General features: G+C 42.1%; 1 protein-coding gene and 94 non-coding genes across 99 annotated transcripts in view; all 95 read left to right on the top strand.

Annotated features, from left to right (window-relative positions):
• The window catches only part of LOC149628482 (solute carrier family 12 member 2-like), a 223,797-nt gene that overhangs the window by 98,349 nt on the left and 109,800 nt on the right, over window positions 1–15,648 (top strand). The window lies entirely within an intron of this gene.
• Window positions 20–92, top strand: TRNAR-UCU (transfer RNA arginine (anticodon UCU)). Its single transcript has one exon. It is a non-coding gene; the product is annotated as a tRNA-Arg (tRNA).
• Window positions 166–238, top strand: TRNAR-UCU (transfer RNA arginine (anticodon UCU)). Its single transcript has one exon. It is a non-coding gene; the product is annotated as a tRNA-Arg (tRNA).
• Window positions 457–529, top strand: TRNAR-UCU (transfer RNA arginine (anticodon UCU)). The gene has a single exon. It is a non-coding gene; the product is annotated as a tRNA-Arg (tRNA).
• TRNAR-UCU (transfer RNA arginine (anticodon UCU)) lies at window positions 603–675 on the top strand. The gene has a single exon. It is a non-coding gene; the product is annotated as a tRNA-Arg (tRNA).
• On the top strand, window positions 749–821 carry TRNAR-UCU (transfer RNA arginine (anticodon UCU)). Its single transcript has one exon. It is a non-coding gene; the product is annotated as a tRNA-Arg (tRNA).
• On the top strand, window positions 1,041–1,113 carry TRNAR-UCU (transfer RNA arginine (anticodon UCU)). The gene has a single exon. It is a non-coding gene; the product is annotated as a tRNA-Arg (tRNA).
• On the top strand, window positions 1,187–1,259 carry TRNAR-UCU (transfer RNA arginine (anticodon UCU)). Its single transcript has one exon. It is a non-coding gene; the product is annotated as a tRNA-Arg (tRNA).
• On the top strand, window positions 1,333–1,405 carry TRNAR-UCU (transfer RNA arginine (anticodon UCU)). The gene has a single exon. It is a non-coding gene; the product is annotated as a tRNA-Arg (tRNA).
• Window positions 1,479–1,551, top strand: TRNAR-UCU (transfer RNA arginine (anticodon UCU)). Its single transcript has one exon. It is a non-coding gene; the product is annotated as a tRNA-Arg (tRNA).
• TRNAR-UCU (transfer RNA arginine (anticodon UCU)) lies at window positions 1,625–1,697 on the top strand. The gene has a single exon. It is a non-coding gene; the product is annotated as a tRNA-Arg (tRNA).
• On the top strand, window positions 2,061–2,133 carry TRNAR-UCU (transfer RNA arginine (anticodon UCU)). The gene has a single exon. It is a non-coding gene; the product is annotated as a tRNA-Arg (tRNA).
• On the top strand, window positions 2,207–2,279 carry TRNAR-UCU (transfer RNA arginine (anticodon UCU)). The gene has a single exon. It is a non-coding gene; the product is annotated as a tRNA-Arg (tRNA).
• Window positions 2,353–2,425, top strand: TRNAR-UCU (transfer RNA arginine (anticodon UCU)). Its single transcript has one exon. It is a non-coding gene; the product is annotated as a tRNA-Arg (tRNA).
• TRNAR-UCU (transfer RNA arginine (anticodon UCU)) lies at window positions 2,499–2,571 on the top strand. Its single transcript has one exon. It is a non-coding gene; the product is annotated as a tRNA-Arg (tRNA).
• Window positions 2,935–3,007, top strand: TRNAR-UCU (transfer RNA arginine (anticodon UCU)). The gene has a single exon. It is a non-coding gene; the product is annotated as a tRNA-Arg (tRNA).
• TRNAR-UCU (transfer RNA arginine (anticodon UCU)) lies at window positions 3,081–3,153 on the top strand. Its single transcript has one exon. It is a non-coding gene; the product is annotated as a tRNA-Arg (tRNA).
• Window positions 3,227–3,299, top strand: TRNAR-UCU (transfer RNA arginine (anticodon UCU)). Its single transcript has one exon. It is a non-coding gene; the product is annotated as a tRNA-Arg (tRNA).
• TRNAR-UCU (transfer RNA arginine (anticodon UCU)) lies at window positions 3,373–3,445 on the top strand. Its single transcript has one exon. It is a non-coding gene; the product is annotated as a tRNA-Arg (tRNA).
• Window positions 3,664–3,736, top strand: TRNAR-UCU (transfer RNA arginine (anticodon UCU)). Its single transcript has one exon. It is a non-coding gene; the product is annotated as a tRNA-Arg (tRNA).
• On the top strand, window positions 3,810–3,882 carry TRNAR-UCU (transfer RNA arginine (anticodon UCU)). The gene has a single exon. It is a non-coding gene; the product is annotated as a tRNA-Arg (tRNA).
• Window positions 3,956–4,028, top strand: TRNAR-UCU (transfer RNA arginine (anticodon UCU)). The gene has a single exon. It is a non-coding gene; the product is annotated as a tRNA-Arg (tRNA).
• Window positions 4,247–4,319, top strand: TRNAR-UCU (transfer RNA arginine (anticodon UCU)). The gene has a single exon. It is a non-coding gene; the product is annotated as a tRNA-Arg (tRNA).
• Window positions 4,393–4,465, top strand: TRNAR-UCU (transfer RNA arginine (anticodon UCU)). Its single transcript has one exon. It is a non-coding gene; the product is annotated as a tRNA-Arg (tRNA).
• Window positions 4,539–4,611, top strand: TRNAR-UCU (transfer RNA arginine (anticodon UCU)). The gene has a single exon. It is a non-coding gene; the product is annotated as a tRNA-Arg (tRNA).
• On the top strand, window positions 4,831–4,903 carry TRNAR-UCU (transfer RNA arginine (anticodon UCU)). Its single transcript has one exon. It is a non-coding gene; the product is annotated as a tRNA-Arg (tRNA).
• On the top strand, window positions 4,977–5,049 carry TRNAR-UCU (transfer RNA arginine (anticodon UCU)). The gene has a single exon. It is a non-coding gene; the product is annotated as a tRNA-Arg (tRNA).
• TRNAR-UCU (transfer RNA arginine (anticodon UCU)) lies at window positions 5,123–5,195 on the top strand. Its single transcript has one exon. It is a non-coding gene; the product is annotated as a tRNA-Arg (tRNA).
• TRNAR-UCU (transfer RNA arginine (anticodon UCU)) lies at window positions 5,269–5,341 on the top strand. Its single transcript has one exon. It is a non-coding gene; the product is annotated as a tRNA-Arg (tRNA).
• Window positions 5,415–5,487, top strand: TRNAR-UCU (transfer RNA arginine (anticodon UCU)). Its single transcript has one exon. It is a non-coding gene; the product is annotated as a tRNA-Arg (tRNA).
• On the top strand, window positions 5,561–5,633 carry TRNAR-UCU (transfer RNA arginine (anticodon UCU)). Its single transcript has one exon. It is a non-coding gene; the product is annotated as a tRNA-Arg (tRNA).
• On the top strand, window positions 5,707–5,779 carry TRNAR-UCU (transfer RNA arginine (anticodon UCU)). The gene has a single exon. It is a non-coding gene; the product is annotated as a tRNA-Arg (tRNA).
• TRNAR-UCU (transfer RNA arginine (anticodon UCU)) lies at window positions 5,853–5,925 on the top strand. Its single transcript has one exon. It is a non-coding gene; the product is annotated as a tRNA-Arg (tRNA).
• Window positions 6,145–6,217, top strand: TRNAR-UCU (transfer RNA arginine (anticodon UCU)). Its single transcript has one exon. It is a non-coding gene; the product is annotated as a tRNA-Arg (tRNA).
• Window positions 6,291–6,363, top strand: TRNAR-UCU (transfer RNA arginine (anticodon UCU)). Its single transcript has one exon. It is a non-coding gene; the product is annotated as a tRNA-Arg (tRNA).
• Window positions 6,437–6,509, top strand: TRNAR-UCU (transfer RNA arginine (anticodon UCU)). Its single transcript has one exon. It is a non-coding gene; the product is annotated as a tRNA-Arg (tRNA).
• On the top strand, window positions 6,583–6,655 carry TRNAR-UCU (transfer RNA arginine (anticodon UCU)). The gene has a single exon. It is a non-coding gene; the product is annotated as a tRNA-Arg (tRNA).
• Window positions 6,729–6,801, top strand: TRNAR-UCU (transfer RNA arginine (anticodon UCU)). The gene has a single exon. It is a non-coding gene; the product is annotated as a tRNA-Arg (tRNA).
• On the top strand, window positions 6,875–6,947 carry TRNAR-UCU (transfer RNA arginine (anticodon UCU)). The gene has a single exon. It is a non-coding gene; the product is annotated as a tRNA-Arg (tRNA).
• On the top strand, window positions 7,021–7,093 carry TRNAR-UCU (transfer RNA arginine (anticodon UCU)). The gene has a single exon. It is a non-coding gene; the product is annotated as a tRNA-Arg (tRNA).
• On the top strand, window positions 7,167–7,239 carry TRNAR-UCU (transfer RNA arginine (anticodon UCU)). The gene has a single exon. It is a non-coding gene; the product is annotated as a tRNA-Arg (tRNA).
• Window positions 7,313–7,385, top strand: TRNAR-UCU (transfer RNA arginine (anticodon UCU)). The gene has a single exon. It is a non-coding gene; the product is annotated as a tRNA-Arg (tRNA).
• On the top strand, window positions 7,459–7,531 carry TRNAR-UCU (transfer RNA arginine (anticodon UCU)). The gene has a single exon. It is a non-coding gene; the product is annotated as a tRNA-Arg (tRNA).
• TRNAR-UCU (transfer RNA arginine (anticodon UCU)) lies at window positions 7,751–7,823 on the top strand. Its single transcript has one exon. It is a non-coding gene; the product is annotated as a tRNA-Arg (tRNA).
• TRNAT-UGU (transfer RNA threonine (anticodon UGU)) lies at window positions 7,897–7,969 on the top strand. The gene has a single exon. It is a non-coding gene; the product is annotated as a tRNA-Thr (tRNA).
• On the top strand, window positions 8,043–8,115 carry TRNAR-UCU (transfer RNA arginine (anticodon UCU)). The gene has a single exon. It is a non-coding gene; the product is annotated as a tRNA-Arg (tRNA).
• TRNAT-UGU (transfer RNA threonine (anticodon UGU)) lies at window positions 8,189–8,261 on the top strand. The gene has a single exon. It is a non-coding gene; the product is annotated as a tRNA-Thr (tRNA).
• TRNAR-UCU (transfer RNA arginine (anticodon UCU)) lies at window positions 8,335–8,407 on the top strand. The gene has a single exon. It is a non-coding gene; the product is annotated as a tRNA-Arg (tRNA).
• On the top strand, window positions 8,481–8,553 carry TRNAR-UCU (transfer RNA arginine (anticodon UCU)). Its single transcript has one exon. It is a non-coding gene; the product is annotated as a tRNA-Arg (tRNA).
• Window positions 8,772–8,844, top strand: TRNAR-UCU (transfer RNA arginine (anticodon UCU)). The gene has a single exon. It is a non-coding gene; the product is annotated as a tRNA-Arg (tRNA).
• TRNAR-UCU (transfer RNA arginine (anticodon UCU)) lies at window positions 8,918–8,990 on the top strand. Its single transcript has one exon. It is a non-coding gene; the product is annotated as a tRNA-Arg (tRNA).
• Window positions 9,064–9,136, top strand: TRNAR-UCU (transfer RNA arginine (anticodon UCU)). Its single transcript has one exon. It is a non-coding gene; the product is annotated as a tRNA-Arg (tRNA).
• On the top strand, window positions 9,210–9,282 carry TRNAR-UCU (transfer RNA arginine (anticodon UCU)). The gene has a single exon. It is a non-coding gene; the product is annotated as a tRNA-Arg (tRNA).
• Window positions 9,356–9,428, top strand: TRNAR-UCU (transfer RNA arginine (anticodon UCU)). The gene has a single exon. It is a non-coding gene; the product is annotated as a tRNA-Arg (tRNA).
• On the top strand, window positions 9,502–9,574 carry TRNAR-UCU (transfer RNA arginine (anticodon UCU)). The gene has a single exon. It is a non-coding gene; the product is annotated as a tRNA-Arg (tRNA).
• Window positions 9,648–9,720, top strand: TRNAR-UCU (transfer RNA arginine (anticodon UCU)). Its single transcript has one exon. It is a non-coding gene; the product is annotated as a tRNA-Arg (tRNA).
• Window positions 9,794–9,866, top strand: TRNAR-UCU (transfer RNA arginine (anticodon UCU)). The gene has a single exon. It is a non-coding gene; the product is annotated as a tRNA-Arg (tRNA).
• On the top strand, window positions 9,940–10,012 carry TRNAR-UCU (transfer RNA arginine (anticodon UCU)). The gene has a single exon. It is a non-coding gene; the product is annotated as a tRNA-Arg (tRNA).
• Window positions 10,086–10,158, top strand: TRNAR-UCU (transfer RNA arginine (anticodon UCU)). Its single transcript has one exon. It is a non-coding gene; the product is annotated as a tRNA-Arg (tRNA).
• Window positions 10,232–10,304, top strand: TRNAR-UCU (transfer RNA arginine (anticodon UCU)). The gene has a single exon. It is a non-coding gene; the product is annotated as a tRNA-Arg (tRNA).
• On the top strand, window positions 10,378–10,450 carry TRNAR-UCU (transfer RNA arginine (anticodon UCU)). Its single transcript has one exon. It is a non-coding gene; the product is annotated as a tRNA-Arg (tRNA).
• On the top strand, window positions 10,524–10,596 carry TRNAR-UCU (transfer RNA arginine (anticodon UCU)). Its single transcript has one exon. It is a non-coding gene; the product is annotated as a tRNA-Arg (tRNA).
• TRNAR-UCU (transfer RNA arginine (anticodon UCU)) lies at window positions 10,670–10,742 on the top strand. The gene has a single exon. It is a non-coding gene; the product is annotated as a tRNA-Arg (tRNA).
• On the top strand, window positions 10,816–10,888 carry TRNAR-UCU (transfer RNA arginine (anticodon UCU)). Its single transcript has one exon. It is a non-coding gene; the product is annotated as a tRNA-Arg (tRNA).
• Window positions 10,962–11,034, top strand: TRNAR-UCU (transfer RNA arginine (anticodon UCU)). The gene has a single exon. It is a non-coding gene; the product is annotated as a tRNA-Arg (tRNA).
• On the top strand, window positions 11,108–11,180 carry TRNAR-UCU (transfer RNA arginine (anticodon UCU)). Its single transcript has one exon. It is a non-coding gene; the product is annotated as a tRNA-Arg (tRNA).
• Window positions 11,254–11,326, top strand: TRNAR-UCU (transfer RNA arginine (anticodon UCU)). The gene has a single exon. It is a non-coding gene; the product is annotated as a tRNA-Arg (tRNA).
• TRNAR-UCU (transfer RNA arginine (anticodon UCU)) lies at window positions 11,400–11,472 on the top strand. The gene has a single exon. It is a non-coding gene; the product is annotated as a tRNA-Arg (tRNA).
• TRNAR-UCU (transfer RNA arginine (anticodon UCU)) lies at window positions 11,546–11,618 on the top strand. The gene has a single exon. It is a non-coding gene; the product is annotated as a tRNA-Arg (tRNA).
• TRNAR-UCU (transfer RNA arginine (anticodon UCU)) lies at window positions 11,692–11,764 on the top strand. Its single transcript has one exon. It is a non-coding gene; the product is annotated as a tRNA-Arg (tRNA).
• Window positions 11,838–11,910, top strand: TRNAR-UCU (transfer RNA arginine (anticodon UCU)). The gene has a single exon. It is a non-coding gene; the product is annotated as a tRNA-Arg (tRNA).
• TRNAR-UCU (transfer RNA arginine (anticodon UCU)) lies at window positions 11,984–12,056 on the top strand. Its single transcript has one exon. It is a non-coding gene; the product is annotated as a tRNA-Arg (tRNA).
• Window positions 12,130–12,202, top strand: TRNAR-UCU (transfer RNA arginine (anticodon UCU)). Its single transcript has one exon. It is a non-coding gene; the product is annotated as a tRNA-Arg (tRNA).
• Window positions 12,276–12,348, top strand: TRNAR-UCU (transfer RNA arginine (anticodon UCU)). Its single transcript has one exon. It is a non-coding gene; the product is annotated as a tRNA-Arg (tRNA).
• Window positions 12,422–12,494, top strand: TRNAR-UCU (transfer RNA arginine (anticodon UCU)). The gene has a single exon. It is a non-coding gene; the product is annotated as a tRNA-Arg (tRNA).
• TRNAR-UCU (transfer RNA arginine (anticodon UCU)) lies at window positions 12,568–12,640 on the top strand. Its single transcript has one exon. It is a non-coding gene; the product is annotated as a tRNA-Arg (tRNA).
• Window positions 12,714–12,786, top strand: TRNAR-UCU (transfer RNA arginine (anticodon UCU)). Its single transcript has one exon. It is a non-coding gene; the product is annotated as a tRNA-Arg (tRNA).
• Window positions 12,860–12,932, top strand: TRNAR-UCU (transfer RNA arginine (anticodon UCU)). The gene has a single exon. It is a non-coding gene; the product is annotated as a tRNA-Arg (tRNA).
• Window positions 13,006–13,078, top strand: TRNAR-UCU (transfer RNA arginine (anticodon UCU)). The gene has a single exon. It is a non-coding gene; the product is annotated as a tRNA-Arg (tRNA).
• TRNAR-UCU (transfer RNA arginine (anticodon UCU)) lies at window positions 13,152–13,224 on the top strand. The gene has a single exon. It is a non-coding gene; the product is annotated as a tRNA-Arg (tRNA).
• TRNAR-UCU (transfer RNA arginine (anticodon UCU)) lies at window positions 13,298–13,370 on the top strand. Its single transcript has one exon. It is a non-coding gene; the product is annotated as a tRNA-Arg (tRNA).
• TRNAR-UCU (transfer RNA arginine (anticodon UCU)) lies at window positions 13,444–13,516 on the top strand. Its single transcript has one exon. It is a non-coding gene; the product is annotated as a tRNA-Arg (tRNA).
• Window positions 13,590–13,662, top strand: TRNAR-UCU (transfer RNA arginine (anticodon UCU)). The gene has a single exon. It is a non-coding gene; the product is annotated as a tRNA-Arg (tRNA).
• Window positions 13,736–13,808, top strand: TRNAR-UCU (transfer RNA arginine (anticodon UCU)). The gene has a single exon. It is a non-coding gene; the product is annotated as a tRNA-Arg (tRNA).
• TRNAR-UCU (transfer RNA arginine (anticodon UCU)) lies at window positions 13,882–13,954 on the top strand. Its single transcript has one exon. It is a non-coding gene; the product is annotated as a tRNA-Arg (tRNA).
• Window positions 14,028–14,100, top strand: TRNAR-UCU (transfer RNA arginine (anticodon UCU)). The gene has a single exon. It is a non-coding gene; the product is annotated as a tRNA-Arg (tRNA).
• TRNAR-UCU (transfer RNA arginine (anticodon UCU)) lies at window positions 14,346–14,418 on the top strand. Its single transcript has one exon. It is a non-coding gene; the product is annotated as a tRNA-Arg (tRNA).
• Window positions 14,492–14,564, top strand: TRNAR-UCU (transfer RNA arginine (anticodon UCU)). Its single transcript has one exon. It is a non-coding gene; the product is annotated as a tRNA-Arg (tRNA).
• TRNAR-UCU (transfer RNA arginine (anticodon UCU)) lies at window positions 14,638–14,710 on the top strand. The gene has a single exon. It is a non-coding gene; the product is annotated as a tRNA-Arg (tRNA).
• Window positions 14,784–14,856, top strand: TRNAR-UCU (transfer RNA arginine (anticodon UCU)). The gene has a single exon. It is a non-coding gene; the product is annotated as a tRNA-Arg (tRNA).
• TRNAR-UCU (transfer RNA arginine (anticodon UCU)) lies at window positions 14,930–15,002 on the top strand. Its single transcript has one exon. It is a non-coding gene; the product is annotated as a tRNA-Arg (tRNA).
• On the top strand, window positions 15,076–15,148 carry TRNAR-UCU (transfer RNA arginine (anticodon UCU)). The gene has a single exon. It is a non-coding gene; the product is annotated as a tRNA-Arg (tRNA).
• TRNAR-UCU (transfer RNA arginine (anticodon UCU)) lies at window positions 15,222–15,294 on the top strand. Its single transcript has one exon. It is a non-coding gene; the product is annotated as a tRNA-Arg (tRNA).
• On the top strand, window positions 15,368–15,440 carry TRNAR-UCU (transfer RNA arginine (anticodon UCU)). The gene has a single exon. It is a non-coding gene; the product is annotated as a tRNA-Arg (tRNA).
• On the top strand, window positions 15,513–15,585 carry TRNAR-UCU (transfer RNA arginine (anticodon UCU)). The gene has a single exon. It is a non-coding gene; the product is annotated as a tRNA-Arg (tRNA).

The raw sequence follows: 15,648 nt of genomic DNA, 5'->3' as shown, positions 1-15,648 counted from the left end.
GGGTTAAAACAACAACTGTGTCCCAGTAGTGTAGTGGATAGCATAGTGGACTTCTAATCCAAAGGTCCTGGGTTCGATCCCCAGCTGGGATGATAGCCAATCACTTTACTAGAAATATGAAAACTCAACTAGATTCGGGAAACATCAGGACCTAATAATAACCGTGTCCCAGTATTGTAGTGGATAGCATATTGGACTTCTAATCCAAAGGTCCTGGGTTCGATCCCCAGCTGGGATGTTAACCATTCATTTTACTAGAAATATGAAAACTCAAAGGGATACGCGAAACATCAGGACAGAACATTAACCGTGTCCCAGAAGTGTAGTGGGTAGCATATTAGACTTCTAATCCAAAGGTCCTGGGTTCGATCCCAGCTGGGATGATAGCCAATCATTTTACTAGAAATATGAAAACTCAACTAGATTCGGGAAACATCAGGACCTAATAATAACCGTGTCCCAGTAGTGTAGTGGATAGCATATTGGACTTCTAATCCAAAGGTCCTGGGTTCGATCCCCAGCTGGGATGTTAACCATTCATTTTACTAGAAATATGAAAACTCAACAGGATACGGGAAACATCGGGACAAAACAACAACTGTGTCCCAGTAGTGTAGTGGATAGCATATTGGACTTCTAATCCAAAGGTCCTGGGTTCGATCCCCAGCTGGGATGATAGCCAATCACTTTACTAGAAATATGAAAACTCAACTAGATTCGGGAAACATCAGGACCTAATAATAACCGTGTCCCAGTAGTGTAGTGGATAGCATATTGGACTTCTAATCCCAAGGTCCTGGGTTCGATCCCCAGCTGGGATGTTAACCATTCATTTTACTAGAAATATGAAAACTCAACAGGATACGGGAAACATCAGGACAGAACATTAACCGTGTCCCAGTAGTGTAGTGGATAGCATATTGGACTTCTAACCCAAAGGTCCTGGGTGCGATCCTCAGCTGGGATGAGAATCGTTCCTTTTACAGGAAATATGAAAACTCAACTAGATTCGGGAAACATCAGGACCTAATAATAACCGTGTCCCAGTAGTGTAGTGGATAGCATATTGGACTTCTAATCCAAAGGTCCTGGGTTCGATCCCCAGCTGGAATGTTAACCATTCATTTTACTAGAAATATGAAAACTCAACAGGATACGGGAAACATCGGGATAAAACAATAACTTTGTCTCAGTAGTGTAGTGGATAGCATATTGGACTTCTAATCCAAAGGTCCTGGGTTCGATCCCCAGCTGGGATGATAGCCATTCATTTTACTAGAAATATAAAAACTCAACTAGATTCGGGAAACATCAGGACCAAATAATAACCGTGTCCCAGTAGTGTAGTGGATAGCATATTGGACTTCTAATCCAAAGGTCCTGGGTTCGATCCCCAGCTGGGATGATAGCCAATCATTTTACTAGAAATATGAAAACTCAACTAGATTCGGGAAACATCAGGACCTGATAATAACCGTGTCCCAGTAGTGTAGTGGATAGCATATTGGACTTCTAATCCAAAGGTCCTGGGTTCGATCCCCAGCTGGGATGAGAATCGTTCCTTTTACAGGAAATATGAAAACTCAACTAGATTCTAGAAACATCAGGACCCAATAAAAACCGTGTCCCAGTAGTGTAGTGGATAGCATATTGGACTTCTAATCCAAAGGTCCTGGGTTCGATCCCCAGCTGGGATGTTAACCATTCATTTTACTAGAAATATGAAAACTCAACAGGATACGGGAAACATCAGGACAAAACAATAACCGTGTCCTAGTAGTGTAGTGGATAGCAAATTGGACTTCTAATCCAAAGGTCCTGGGTTCGATCTCAGCTGGGATGAGAATCGTTCCTTTTACAGGAAATATGAAAACTCAACTAGATTCTAGAAACATCAGGACCCAGTAAAAACCGTGTCCCAGAAGTGTAGTGGGTAGCATATTAGACTTCTAATCCAGAGGTCCTGGGTTCGATCCCAGCTGGGATGATAGCCAATCATTTTACTAGAAATATGAAAACTCAACTAGATTCGGGAAACATCAGGACCTAATAATAACCGTGTCCCAGTAGTGTAGTGGATAGCATATTGGACTTCTAATCCAAAAGTCCTGGGTTCGATCCCCAGCTGGGATGTTAACCATTCATTTTACTAGAAATATGAAAACTCAACAGGATACGGGAAACATCGGGACAAAACAACAACTGTGTCCCAGTAGTGTAGTGGATAGCATATTGGACTTCTAATCCAAAGGTCCTGGGTTCGATACCCAGCTGGGATGAGAATCGTTCCTTTTACAGGAAATATGAAAACTCAACTAGATTCTAGAAACATCAGGACCCAGTAACAACCGTGTCCCAGTAGTGTAGTGGATAGCATATTGGACTTCTAATCCAAAGGTCCTGGGTTCGATCCGCAGCTGGGATGATAGCCAATCATTTTACTAGAAATATGAAAACTCAACTAGATTCGGGAAACATCAGGACCTGATAATAACCGTGTACCAGTAGTGTAGTGGATAGCATATTGGACTTCTAATCCAAAGGTCCTGGGTTCGATCCCCAGCTGGGATGTTAACCATTCATTTTACTAGAAATATGAAAACTCAACAGGATACGGGAAACATCAGGACAAAACAATAACCGTGTCCTAGTAGTGTAGTGGATAGCAAATTGGACTTCTAATCCAAAGGTCCTGGGTTCGATCTCAGCTGGGATGAGAATCGTTCCTTTTACAGGAAATATGAAAACTCAACTAGATTCTAGAAACATCAGGACCCAGTAAAAACCGTGTCCCAGAAGTGTAGTGGGTAGCATATTAGACTTCTAATCCAAAGGTCCTGGGTTCGATCCCAGCTGGGATGATAGCCTATCATTTTACTAGAAATATGAAAACTCAACTAGATTCGGGAAACATCAGGACCTAATAATAACCGTGTCCCAGTAGTGTAGTGGATAGCATATTGGACTTCTAATCCAAAGGTCCTGGGTTCGATCCCCAGCTTGGATGTTAACCATTCATTTTACTAGAAATATGAAAACTCAACAGGATACGGGAAACATCGGGACAAATCAACAACTGTGTCCCAGTAGTGTAGTGGATAGCATAGTGGACTTCTAATCCAAAGGTCCTGGGTTCGATCCCCAGCTGGGATGATAGCCAATCACTGTACTAGAAATATGAAAACTCAACTAGATTCGGGAAACATCAGGACCTAATAATAACCGTGTCCCAGTATTGTAGTGGGTAGCATATTGGACTTCTAATCCAAAGGTCCTGGGTTCGATCCCCAGCTGGGATGTTAACCATTCATTTTACTAGAAATATGAAAACTCAAAGGGATACGGGAAAGATCAGGACAGAACATTAACCGTGTCCCAGTAGTGTAGTGGATAGCATATTGGACTTCTAACCCAAAGGTCCTGGGTTCGATCCTCAGCTGGGATGAGAATCGTTCCTTTTACAGGAAATATGAAAACTCAACTAGATTCTAGAAACATCAGGACCCGGTAAAAACCGTGTCCCAGAAGTGTAGTGGGTAGCATATTAGACTTCTAATCCAGAGGTCCTGGGTTCGATCCCAGCTGGGATGATAGCCAATCATTTTACTAGAAATATGAAAACTCAACTAGATTCGGGAAACATCAGGACCTAATAATAACCGTGTCCCAGTAGTGTAGTGGATAGCATATTGGACTTCTAATCCAAAGGTCCTGGGTTCGATCCCCAGCTGGGATGTTAACCATTCATTTTACTAGAAATATGAAAACTCAACAGGATACGGGAAACATCGGGTTAAAACAACAACTGTGTCCCAGTAGTGTAGTGGATAGCATAGTGGACTTCTAATCCAAAGGTCCTGGGTTCGATCCCCAGCTGGGATGATAGCCAATCACTTTACTAGAAATATGAAAACTCAACTAGATTCGGGAAACATCAGGACCTAATAATAACCGTGTCCCAGTATTGTAGTGGATAGCATATTGGACTTCTAATCCAAAGGTCCTGGGTTCGATCCCCAGCTGGGATGTTAACCATTCATTTTACTAGAAATATGAAAACTCAAAGGGATACGCGAAACATCAGGACAGAACATTAACCGTGTCCCAGAAGTGTAGTGGGTAGCATATTAGACTTCTAATCCAAAGGTCCTGGGTTCGATCCCAGCTGGGATGATAGCCAATCATTTTACTAGAAATATGAAAACTCAACTAGATTCGGGAAACATCAGGACCTAATAATAACCGTGTCCCAGTAGTGTAGTGGATAGCATATTGGACTTCTAATCCAAAGGTCCTGGGTTCGATCCCCAGCTGGGATGTTAACCATTCATTTTACTAGAAATATGAAAACTCAACAGGATACGGGAAACATCGGGACAAAACAACAATTGTGTCCCAGTAGTGTAGTGGATAGCATATTGGACTTCTAATCCAAAGGTCCTGGGTTCGATCCCCAGCTGGGATGATAGCCAATCACTTTACTAGAAATATGAAAACTCAACTAGATTCGGGAAACATCAGGACCTAATAATAACCGTGTCCCAGTAGTGTAGTGGATAGCATATTGGACTTCTAATCCCAAGGTCCTGGGTTCGATCCCCAGCTGGGATGTTAACCATTCATTTTACTAGAAATATGAAAACTCAACAGGATACGGGAAACATCAGGACAGAACATTAACCGTGTCCCAGTAGTGTAGTGGATAGCATATTGGACTTCTAACCCAAAGGTCCTGGGTGCGATCCTCAGCTGGGATGAGAATCGTTCCTTTTACAGGAAATATGAAAACTCAACTAGATTCGGGAAACATCAGGACCTAATAATAACCGTGTCCCAGTAGTGTAGTGGATAGCATATTGGACTTCTAATCCAAAGGTCCTGGGTTCGATCCCCAGCTGGAATGTTAACCATTCATTTTACTAGAAATATGAAAACTCAACAGGATACGGGAAACATCGGGATAAAACAATAACTTTGTCTCAGTAGTGTAGTGGATAGCATATTGGACTTCTAATCCAAAGGTCCTGGGTTCGATCCCCAGCTGGGATGATAGCCATTCATTTTACTAGAAATATAAAAACTCAACTAGATTCGGGAAACATCAGGACCAAATAATAACCGTGTCCCAGTAGTGTAGTGGATAGCATATTGGACTTCTAATCCAAAGGTCCTGGGTTCGATCCCCAGCTGGGATGATAGCCAATCATTTTACTAGAAATATGAAAACTCAACTAGATTCGGGAAACATCAGGACCTGATAATAACCGTGTCCCAGTAGTGTAGTGGATAGCATATTGGACTTCTAATCCAAAGGTCCTGGGTTCGATCCCCAGCTGGGATGAGAATCGTTCCTTTTACAGGAAATATGAAAACTCAACTAGATTCTAGAAACATCAGGACCCAATAAAAACCGTGTCCCAGTAGTGTAGTGGATAGCATATTGGACTTCTAATCCAAAGGTCCTGGGTTCGATCCCCAGCTGGGATGTTAACCATTCATTTTACTAGAAATATGAAAACTCAACAGGATACGGGAAACATCGGGATAAAACAATATCTGTGTCCCAGTAGTGTAGTGGATAGCATATTGGACTTCTAATCCAAAGGTCCTGGGTTCGATCCCCAGCTGGGATGATAGCCATTCATTTTACTAGAAATATAAAAACTCAACTAGATTCGGGAAACATCAGGACCAAATAATAACCGTGTACCAGTAGTGTAGTGGATAGCATATTGGACTTCTAATCCAAAGGTCCTGGGTTCGATCCCCAGCTGGGATGATAGCCAATCACTTTACTAGAAATATGAAAACTCAACTAGATTCGGGAAACATCAGGACCTAATAATAACCGTGTCCCAGTAGTGTAGTGGATAGCATATTGGACTTCTAATCCCAAGGTCCTGGGTTCGATCCCCAGCTGGGATGTTAACCATTCATTTTACTAGAAATATGAAAACTCAACAGGATACGGGAAACATCAGGACAGAACATTAACCGTGTCCCAGTAGTGTAGTGGATAGCATATTGGACTTCTAACCCAAAGGTCCTGGGTGCGATCCTCAGCTGGGATGAGAATCGTTCCTTTTACAGGAAATATGAAAACTCAACTAGATTCGGGAAACATCAGGACCTAATAATAACCGTGTCCCAGTAGTGTAGTGGATAGCATATTGGACTTCTAATCCAAAGGTCCTGGGTTCGATCCCCAGCTGAGATGATAGCCATTCATTTTACTAGAAATATAAAAACTCAACTAGATTCGGGAAACATCAGGACCAAATAATAACCGTGTCCCAGTAGTGTAGTGGATAGCATATTGGACTTCTAATCCAAAGGTCCTGGGTTCGATCCCCAGCTGGGATGATAGCCAGTCATTTTACTAGAAATATGAAAACTCAACTAGATTCGGGAAACATCAGGACCTGATAATAACCGTGTCCCAGTAGTGTAGTGGATAGCATATTGGACTTCTAATCCAAAGGTCCTGGGTTCGATCCCCAGCTGGGATGAGAATCGTTCCTTTTACAGGAAATATGAAAACTCAACTAGATTCTAGAAACATCAGGACCCAATAAAAACCGTGTCCCAGTAGTGTAGTGGATAGCATATTGGACTTCTAATCCAAAGGTCCTGGGTTCGATTCCCAGCTGGGATGTTAACCATTCATTTTACTAGAAATATGAAAACTCAACAGGATACGGGAAACATCGGGATAAAACATTAACTGTGTCCCAGTAGTGTAGTGGATAGCATATTGGACTTCTAATCCAAAGGTCCTGGGTTCGATCCCCAGCTGGGATGATAGCCATTCATTTTACTAGAAATATAAAAACTCAACTAGATTCGGGAAACATCAGGACCAAATAATAACCGTGTACCAGTAGTGTAGTGGATAGCATATTGGACTTCTAATCCAAAGGTCCTGGGTTCGATCCCCAGCTGGGATGATAGCCAATCATTTTACTAGAAATATGAAAACTCAACTAGATTCGGGAAACATCAGGACCTAATAATAACCGTGTCCCAGTAGTGTAGTGGATAGCATATTGGACTTCTAATCCAAAGGTCCTGGGTTCGATCCCCAGCTGGGATGCTAACCATTCATTTTACTAGAAATATGAAAACTCAACAGGATACGGGAAACATCGGGACAAAACAATAACTGTGTCCCAGTATTGTAGTGGATAGCATATTGGACTTCTAATCCAAAGGTCCTGGGTTCGATCCCCAGCTGGGATGATAGCCAATCATTTTACTAGAAATATGAAAACTCAACTAGATTCGGGAAACATCAGGACCTAATAATAACCGTGTCCCAGTATTGTAGTGGATAGCATATTGGACTTCTGATCCAAAGGTCCTGGGTTCGATCCCCAGCTGGGATGGTAACCATTCATTTTACTAGAAATATGAAAACTCAACAGGATACGGTAAACATCAGGACAGAACAATAACCGTGTCCCAGTAGTGTAGTGGATAGCATATTGGACTTCTAATCCAAAGGTCCTGGGTTCGATCCCCAGCTGGGATGTTAACCATTCATTTTACTAGAAATATGAAAACTCAACTAGATTCGGGAAACATCAGGACCTAATAATAACCGTGTCCCAGTAGTGTAGTGGATAGCATATTGGACTTCTATACCAAAGGTCCTGGGTTCGTTCCCCAGCTGGGGTGTTAACCATTCATTTTACTAGAAATATGAAAACTCAACAGGATACGGGAAACATCGGGACAAAACAATAACTGTGTCCCAGTAGTGTAGTGGATAGCATATTGGACTTCTAATCCAAAGGTCCTGGGTTCGATCCCCAGCTGGGATGATAGCCATTCATTTTACTAGAAATATAAAAACTCAACTAGATTCGGGAAACATCAGGACCAAATAATAACCGTGTCCCAGTAGTGTAGTGGATAGCATATTGGACTTGTAATCCAAAGGTCCTGGGTTCGATCCCCAGCTGGGATGATAGCCATTCATTTTACTAGAAATATAAAAACTCAACTAGATTCGGGAAACATCAGGACCAAATAATAACCGTGTACCAGTAGTGTAGTGGATAGCATATTGGACTTCTAATCCAAAGGTCCTGGGTTCGATCCCCAGCTGGGATGATAGCCAATCATTTTACTAGAAATATGAATACTCAACTAGATTCGGGAAACATCAGGACCTAATAATAACCGTGTCCCAGTAGTGTAGTGGATAGCATATTGGACTTGTAATCCAAAGGTCCTGGGTTCGATCCCCAGCTGGGATGATAGCCAATCATTTTACTAGAAATATGAAAACTCAACTAGATTCGGGAAACATCAGGACCTGATAATAACCGTGTCCCAGTAGTGTAGTGGATAACATATTGGACATCTAATCCAAAGGTCCTGCGTTCGATCCCCAGCTGGGATGAGAATCGTTCCTTTTACAGGAAATATGAAAACTCAACTAGATTCTAGAAACATCAGGACCCAATAAAAACCGTGTCCCAGTAGTGTAGTGGATAGCATATTGGACTTCTAATCCAAAGGTCCTGGGTTCGATCCCCAGCTGGGATGATAGCCATTCATTTTACTAGAAATATAAAAACTCAACTAGATTCGGGAAACATCAGGACCAAATAATAACCGTGTCCCAGTAGTGTATTGGATAGCATATTGGACTTCTAATCCAAAGGTCCTGTTTCGATCCCCAGCTGGGATGATAGCCAATCATTTTACTAGAAATATGAAAACTCAACTAGATTCGGGAAACATCAGGACCTAACAATAGCCGTGTCCCAGTAGTGTAGTGGATAGCATATTGGACTTCTAATCCAAAGGTCCTGGGTTCGATCCCCAGCTGGGATGCTAACCATTCATTTTACTAGAAATATGAAAACTCAACAGGATACGGGAAACATCGGGACAAAACAATAACTGTGTCCCAGTATTGTAGTGGATAGCATATTGGACTTCTAATCCAAAGGTCCTGGGTTCGATCCCCAGCTGGGATGATAGCCAATCATTTTACTAGAAATATGAAAACTCAACTAGATTCGGGAAACATCAGGACCTAATAATAACCGTGTCCCAGTATTGTAGTGGATAGCATATTGGACTTCTGATCCAAAGGTCCTGGGTTCGATCCCCAGCTGGGATGGTAACCATTCATTTTACTAGAAATATGAAAACTCAACAGGATACGGTAAACATCAGGACAGAACAATAACCGTGTCCCAGTAGTGTAGTGGATAGCATATTGGACTTCTAATCCAAAGGTCCTGGGTTCGATCCCCAGCTGGGATGTTAACCATTCATTTTACTAGAAATATGAAAACTCAACTAGATTCGGGAAACATCAGGACCTAATAATAACCGTGTCCCAGTAGTGTAGTGGATAGCATATTGGACTTCTATACCAAAGGTCCTGGGTTCGTTCCCCAGCTGGGATGTTAACCATTCATTTTACTAGAATTATGAAAATTCAACAGGATACGGGAAACATCGGGACAAAACAATAACTGTGTCCCAGTAGTGTAGTGGATAGCATATTGGACTTCTAATCCAAAGGTCCTGGGTTCGATCCCCAGCTGGGATGATAGCCAATCACTTTACTAGAAATATGAAAACTCAACAGGATACGGGAAACATCAGGACAGAACATTAACCGTGTCCCAGTAGTGTAGTGGATAGCATATTGGACTTCTAATCCAAAGGTCCTGGGTTCGATCCCCAGCTGGGATGTTAACCATACATTTTACTAGAAATATGAAAACTCAACAGGATACGGGAAACATCAGGACAGAACATTAACCGTGTCCCAATAGTGTAGTGGATAGCATATTGGACTTCTAATCCAAAGGTCCTGGGTTCGATCCCCAGCTGGGATGAGAATCGTTCTTTTTACAGGAAATATGAAAACTCAACTAGATTCTAGAAACATCAGGACCCAGTAAAAACCGTGTCCCAGTAGTGTAGTGGATAGCATATTGGACTTCTAATCCAAAGGTCCTGGGTTCGATCCCCAGCTGGGATGATAGCCAATCATTTTACTAGAAATATGAAAACTCAACAGGATACGGGAAACATCAGGACCTAATAATAACCGTGTCCCAGTAGTGTAGTGGTAAGCATATTGGACTTCTAATCCAAAGGTCCTGGGTTCGATCCCCAGCTGGGATGTTAACCATTCATTTTACTACAAATATGAAAACTCAACAGGATACGGGAAACATAAGGACAAAACAATAACCGTGTCCCAGTAGTGTAGTGGATAGCATATTGGACTTCTAATCCAAAGGTCCTGGGTTCGATCCCCAGCTGGGATGTTAACCATTCATTTTACTAGAAATATGAAAACTCAACAGGATACGGGAAACATCGGGACAAAACAATAACTGTGTCCCAGTAGTGTAGTGGATAGCATATTGGACTTCTAATCCAAAGGTCCTGGGTTCGATCCCCAGCTGGGATGATAGCCAATCACTTTACTAGAAATATGAAAACTCAACAGGATACGGGAAACATCGGGACAAAACAATAACTGTGTCCCAGTAGTGTAGTGGATAGCATATTGGACTTCTAATCCAAAGGTCCTGGGTTCGATCCCCAGCTGGGATGATAGCCAATCACTTTACTAGAAATATGAAAACTCAACTAGATTCGGGAAACATCAGGACCTAATAATAACCGTGTCCCAGTAGTGTAGTGGATAGCATATTGGACTTCTAATCCAAAGGTCCTGGGTTCGATCCCCAGCTGGGATGATAGCCAATCATTTTACTAGAAATATGAAAACTCAACTAGATTCGGGAAACATCAGGACCAAATAATAACCGTGTCCCAGTAGTGTAGTGGATAGCATATTGGACTTCTAATCCAAAGGTCCTGGGTTCGATCCCCAGCCGGGATGAGAATCGTTCCTTTTACAGGAAATATGAAAACTCAACTAGATTCGGGAAACATCAGGACCTAATAATAACCGTGTCCCAGTAGTGTAGTGGATAGCATATTGGACTTCTATACCAAAGGTCCTGGGTTCGATCCCCAGCTGGGATGTTAACCATTCATTTTACTAGAAATATGAAAACTCAACAGGATACGGGAAACATCGGGACAAAACAATAACTGTGTCCCAGTAGTGTAGTGGATAGCATATTGGACTTCTAATCCAAAGGTCCTGGGTTCGATCCCCAGCTGGGATGATAGCCAATCACTTTACAAGAAATATGAAAACTCAACAGGATACGGGAAACATCGGGACAAAACAATAACTGTGTCCCAGTAGTGTAGTGGATAGCATATTGGACTTCTAATCCAAAGGTCCTGGGTTCGATCCCCAGCTGGGATGATAGCCAATCACTTTACTAGAAATATGAAAACTCAACTAGATTCGGGAAACATCAGGACCTAATAATAACCGTGTCCCAGTAGTGTAGTGGATAGCATATTGGACTTCTAATCCAAAGGTCCTGGGTTCGATCCCCAGCTGGGATGATAGCCAATCATTTTACTAGAAATATGAAAACTCAACTAGATTCGGGAAACATCAGGACCACATAATAACCGTGTCCCAGTAGTGTAGTGGATAGCATATTGGACTTCTAATCCGAAGGTCCTGGGTTCGATCCCCAGCCGGGATGAGAATCGTTCCTTTTACAGGAAATATGAAAACTAAACTAGATTCGGGAAACATCAGGACCTAATAATAACCGTGTCCCAGTAGTGTAGTGGATAGCATATTGGACTTCTATACCAAAGGTCCTGGGTTCGATCCCCAGCTGGGATGTTAACCATTCATTTTACTAGAAATATGAAAACTCAACAGGATACGGGAAACATCGGGACAAAACAATAACTGTGTCCCAGTAGTGTAGTGGATAGCATATTGGACTTCTAATCCAAAGGTCCTGGGTTCGATCCCCAGCTGGGATGATAGCCAATCACTTTACTAGAAATATGAAAACTCAACAGGATACGGGAAACATCGGGACAAAACAATAACTGTGTCCCAGTAGTGTAGTGGATAGCATATTGGACTTCTAATCCAAAGGTCCTGGGTTCGATCCCCAGCTGGGATGATAGCCAATCACTTTACTAGAAATATGAAAACTCAACTAGATTCGGGAAACATCAGGACCTAATAATAACCGTGTCCCAGTAGTGTAGTGGATAGCATATTGGACTTCTAATCCAAAGGTCCTGGGTTCGATCCCCAGCTGGGATGATAGCCAATCATTTTACTAGAAATATGAAAACTCAACTAGATTCGGGAAACATCAGGACCAAATAATAACCGTGTCCCAGTAGTGTAGTGGATAGCATATTGGACTTCTAATCCAAAGGTCCTGGGTTCGATCCCCAGCCGGGATGAGAATCGTTCCTTTTACAGGAAATATGAAAACTCAACTAGATTCGGGAAACATCAGGACCTAATAATAACCGTGTCCCAGTAGTGTAGTGGATAGCATATTGGACTTCTATACCAAAGGTCCTGGGTTCGATCCCCAGCTGGGATGTTAACCATTCATTTTACTAGAAATATGAAAACTCAACAGGATACGGGAAACATCGGGACAAAACAATAACTGTGTCCCAGTAGTGTAGTGGATAGCATATTGGACTTCTAATCCAAAGGTCCTGGGTTCGATCCCCAGCTGGGATGATAGCCAATCACTTTACTAGAAATATGAAAACTCAACAGGATACGGGAAACATCGGGACAAAACAATAACTGTGTCCCAGTAGTGTAGTGGATAGCATATTGGACTTCTAATCCAAAGGTCCTGGGTTCGATCCCCAGCTGGGATGATAGCCAATCACTTTACTAGAAATATGAAAACTCAACTAGATTCGGGAAACATCAGGACCTAATAATAACCGTGTCCCAGTAGTGTAGTGGATAGCATATTGGACTTCTAATCCAAAGGTCCTGGGTTCGATCCCCAGCTGGGATGATAGCCAATCATTTTACTAGAAATATGAAAACTCAACTAGATTCGGGAAACATCAGGACCACATAATAACCGTGTCCCAGTAGTGTAGTGGATAGCATATTGGACTTCTAATCCAAAGGTCCTGGGTTCGATCCCCAGCCGGGATGAGAATCGTTCCTTTTACAGGAAATATGAAAACTCAACTAGATTCGGGAAACATCAGGACCTAATAATAACCGTGTCCCAGTAGTGTAGTGGATAGCATATTGGACTTCTATACCAAAGGTCCTGGGTTCGATCCCCAGCTGGGATGTTAACCATTCATTTTACTAGAAATATGAAAACTCAACAGGATACGGGAAACATCGGGACAAAACAATAACTGTGTCCCAGTAGTGTAGTGGATAGCATATTGGACTTCTAATCCAAAGGTCCTGGGTTCGATCCCCAGCTGGGATGATAGCCAATAACTTTACTAGAAATATGAAAACTCAACAGGATACGGGAAACATCGGGACAAAACAATAACTGTGTCCCAGTAGTGTAGTGGATAGCATATTGGACTTCTAATCCAAAGGTCCTGGGTTCGATCCCCAGCTGGGATGATAGCCAATCACTTTACTAGAAATATGAAAACTCAACTAGATTCGGGAAACATCAGGACCTAATAATAACCGTGTCCCAGTAGTGTAGTGGATAGCATATTGGACTTCTAATCCAAAGGTCCTGGGTTCGATCCCCAGCTGGGATGTTAACCATTCATTTTACTACAAATATGAAAACTCAACAGGATACGGGAAACATAAGGACAAAATAATAACCGTGTCCCAGTAGTGTAGTGGATAGCATATTGGACTTCTAATCCAAAGGTCCTGGGTTCGATCCCCAGCTGGGATGAGAATCGTTCTTTTTACAGGAAATATGAAAACTCAACTAGATTCTAGAAACATCAGGACCCAGTAAAAACCGTGTCCCAGTAGTGTAGTGGATAGCATATTGGACTTCTAATCCAAAGGTCCTGGGTTCGATCCCCAGCTGGGATGAGAATCGTTCCTTTTACAGGAAATATGAAAACTCAACTAGATTCGGGAAACATCAGGACCAAATAATAACCGTGTCCCAGTAGTGTAGTGGATAGCATATTGGACTTCTAATCCAAAGGTCCTGGGTTCGATCCCCAGCCGGGATGAGAATCGTTCCTTTTACAGGAAATATGAAAACTCAACTAGATTCGGGAAACATCAGGAACTAATAATCGAGGGGGTAGACGCTCTAGATCTCTGTGTACACCTGAGTTCAAAAGAGTTCAGCTTTGACAGTGCATAGAGTTCAAATCCTTCGGAACTCAGAGTTCAGCTTTGACAGTACATTGAGTTCAAGTCATATTGTACACCTGAGTTCTCAAGTGTCTTCCCCCTCGCTAATAATAACCGTGTCCCAGTAGTGTAGTGGATAGCATATTGGACTTCTATACCAAAGGTCCTGGGTTCGATCCCCAGCTGGGATGTTAACCATTCATTTTACTAGAAATATGAAAACTCAACAGGATACGGGAAACATCGGGACAAAACAATAACTGTGTCCCAGTAGTGTAGTGGATAGCATATTGGACTTCTAATCCAAAGGTCCTGGGTTCGATCCCCAGCTGGGATGATAGCCAATCACTTTACTAGAAATATGAAAACTCAACTAGATTCGGGAAACATCAGGACCTAATAATAACCGTGTCCCAGTAGTGTAGTGGATAGCATATTGGACTTCTAATCCAAAGGTCCTGGGTTCGATCCCCAGCTGGGATGTTAACCATTCATTTTACTAGAAATATGAAAACTCAACAGGATACGGGAAACATCAGGACAGAACATTAACCGTGTCCCAGTAGTGTAGTGGATAGCATATTGGACTTCTAATCCAAAGGTCCTGGGTTCGATCCCCAGCTGGGATGATAGCCATTCATTTTACTAGAAATATAAAAACTCAACTAGATTCGGGAAACATCAGGACCAAATAATAACCGTGTCCCAGTAGTGTAGTGGATAGCATATTGGACTTCTAATCCAAAGGTCCTGGGTTCGATCCCCAGCTGGGATGTTAACCATTCATTTTACTACAAATATGAAAACTCAACAGGATACGGGAAACATAAGGACAAAACAATAACCGTGTCCCAGTAGTGTAGTGGATAGCATATTGGACTTCTAATCGAAAGGTCCTGGGTTCGATCCCCAGCTGGGATGAGAATCGTTCTTTTTACAGGAAATATGAAAACTCAACTAGATTCTAGAAACATCAGGACCCAGTAAAAACCGTGTCCCAGTAGTGTAGTGGATAGCATATTGGACTTCTAATCCAAAGGTCCTGGGTTCGATCCCCAGCTGGGATGATAGCCAATCATTTTACTAGAAATATGAAAACTCAACTAGATTCGGGTAACATCAGGACCTAATAATAACCGTGTCCCAGTAGTGTAGTGGATAGCATATTGGACTTCTAATCCAAAGGTCCTGGGTTCGATCCCCAGCTGGGATGTTAACCATTCATTTTACTAGAAATATGAAAACTCAACAGGATAGGGAAATATCGGGAAAAAACAATAACTGTGTCCCAGTAGTGTAGTGGATAGCATATTGGACTTCTAATCCAAAGGTCCTGGGTTCGATCCCCAGCTGGGATGATAGCCAATCATTTCACTAGAAATATGAAAACTCAACTAGATTCGGGAAACATCAGGACCTAA

The sequence above is a fragment of the Phalangium opilio genome, unplaced genomic scaffold, assembly GCF_054372755.1.
Source record: "Phalangium opilio isolate 3A_F unplaced genomic scaffold, DU_Popi_V2 ptg000105l_1, whole genome shotgun sequence".
NCBI lineage: Eukaryota > Metazoa > Arthropoda > Arachnida > Opiliones > Phalangiidae > Phalangium > Phalangium opilio.
The sequence above is the reverse complement of the archived record's forward strand: the minus strand, read 5'-3'. Positions and strand labels throughout refer to the sequence as shown.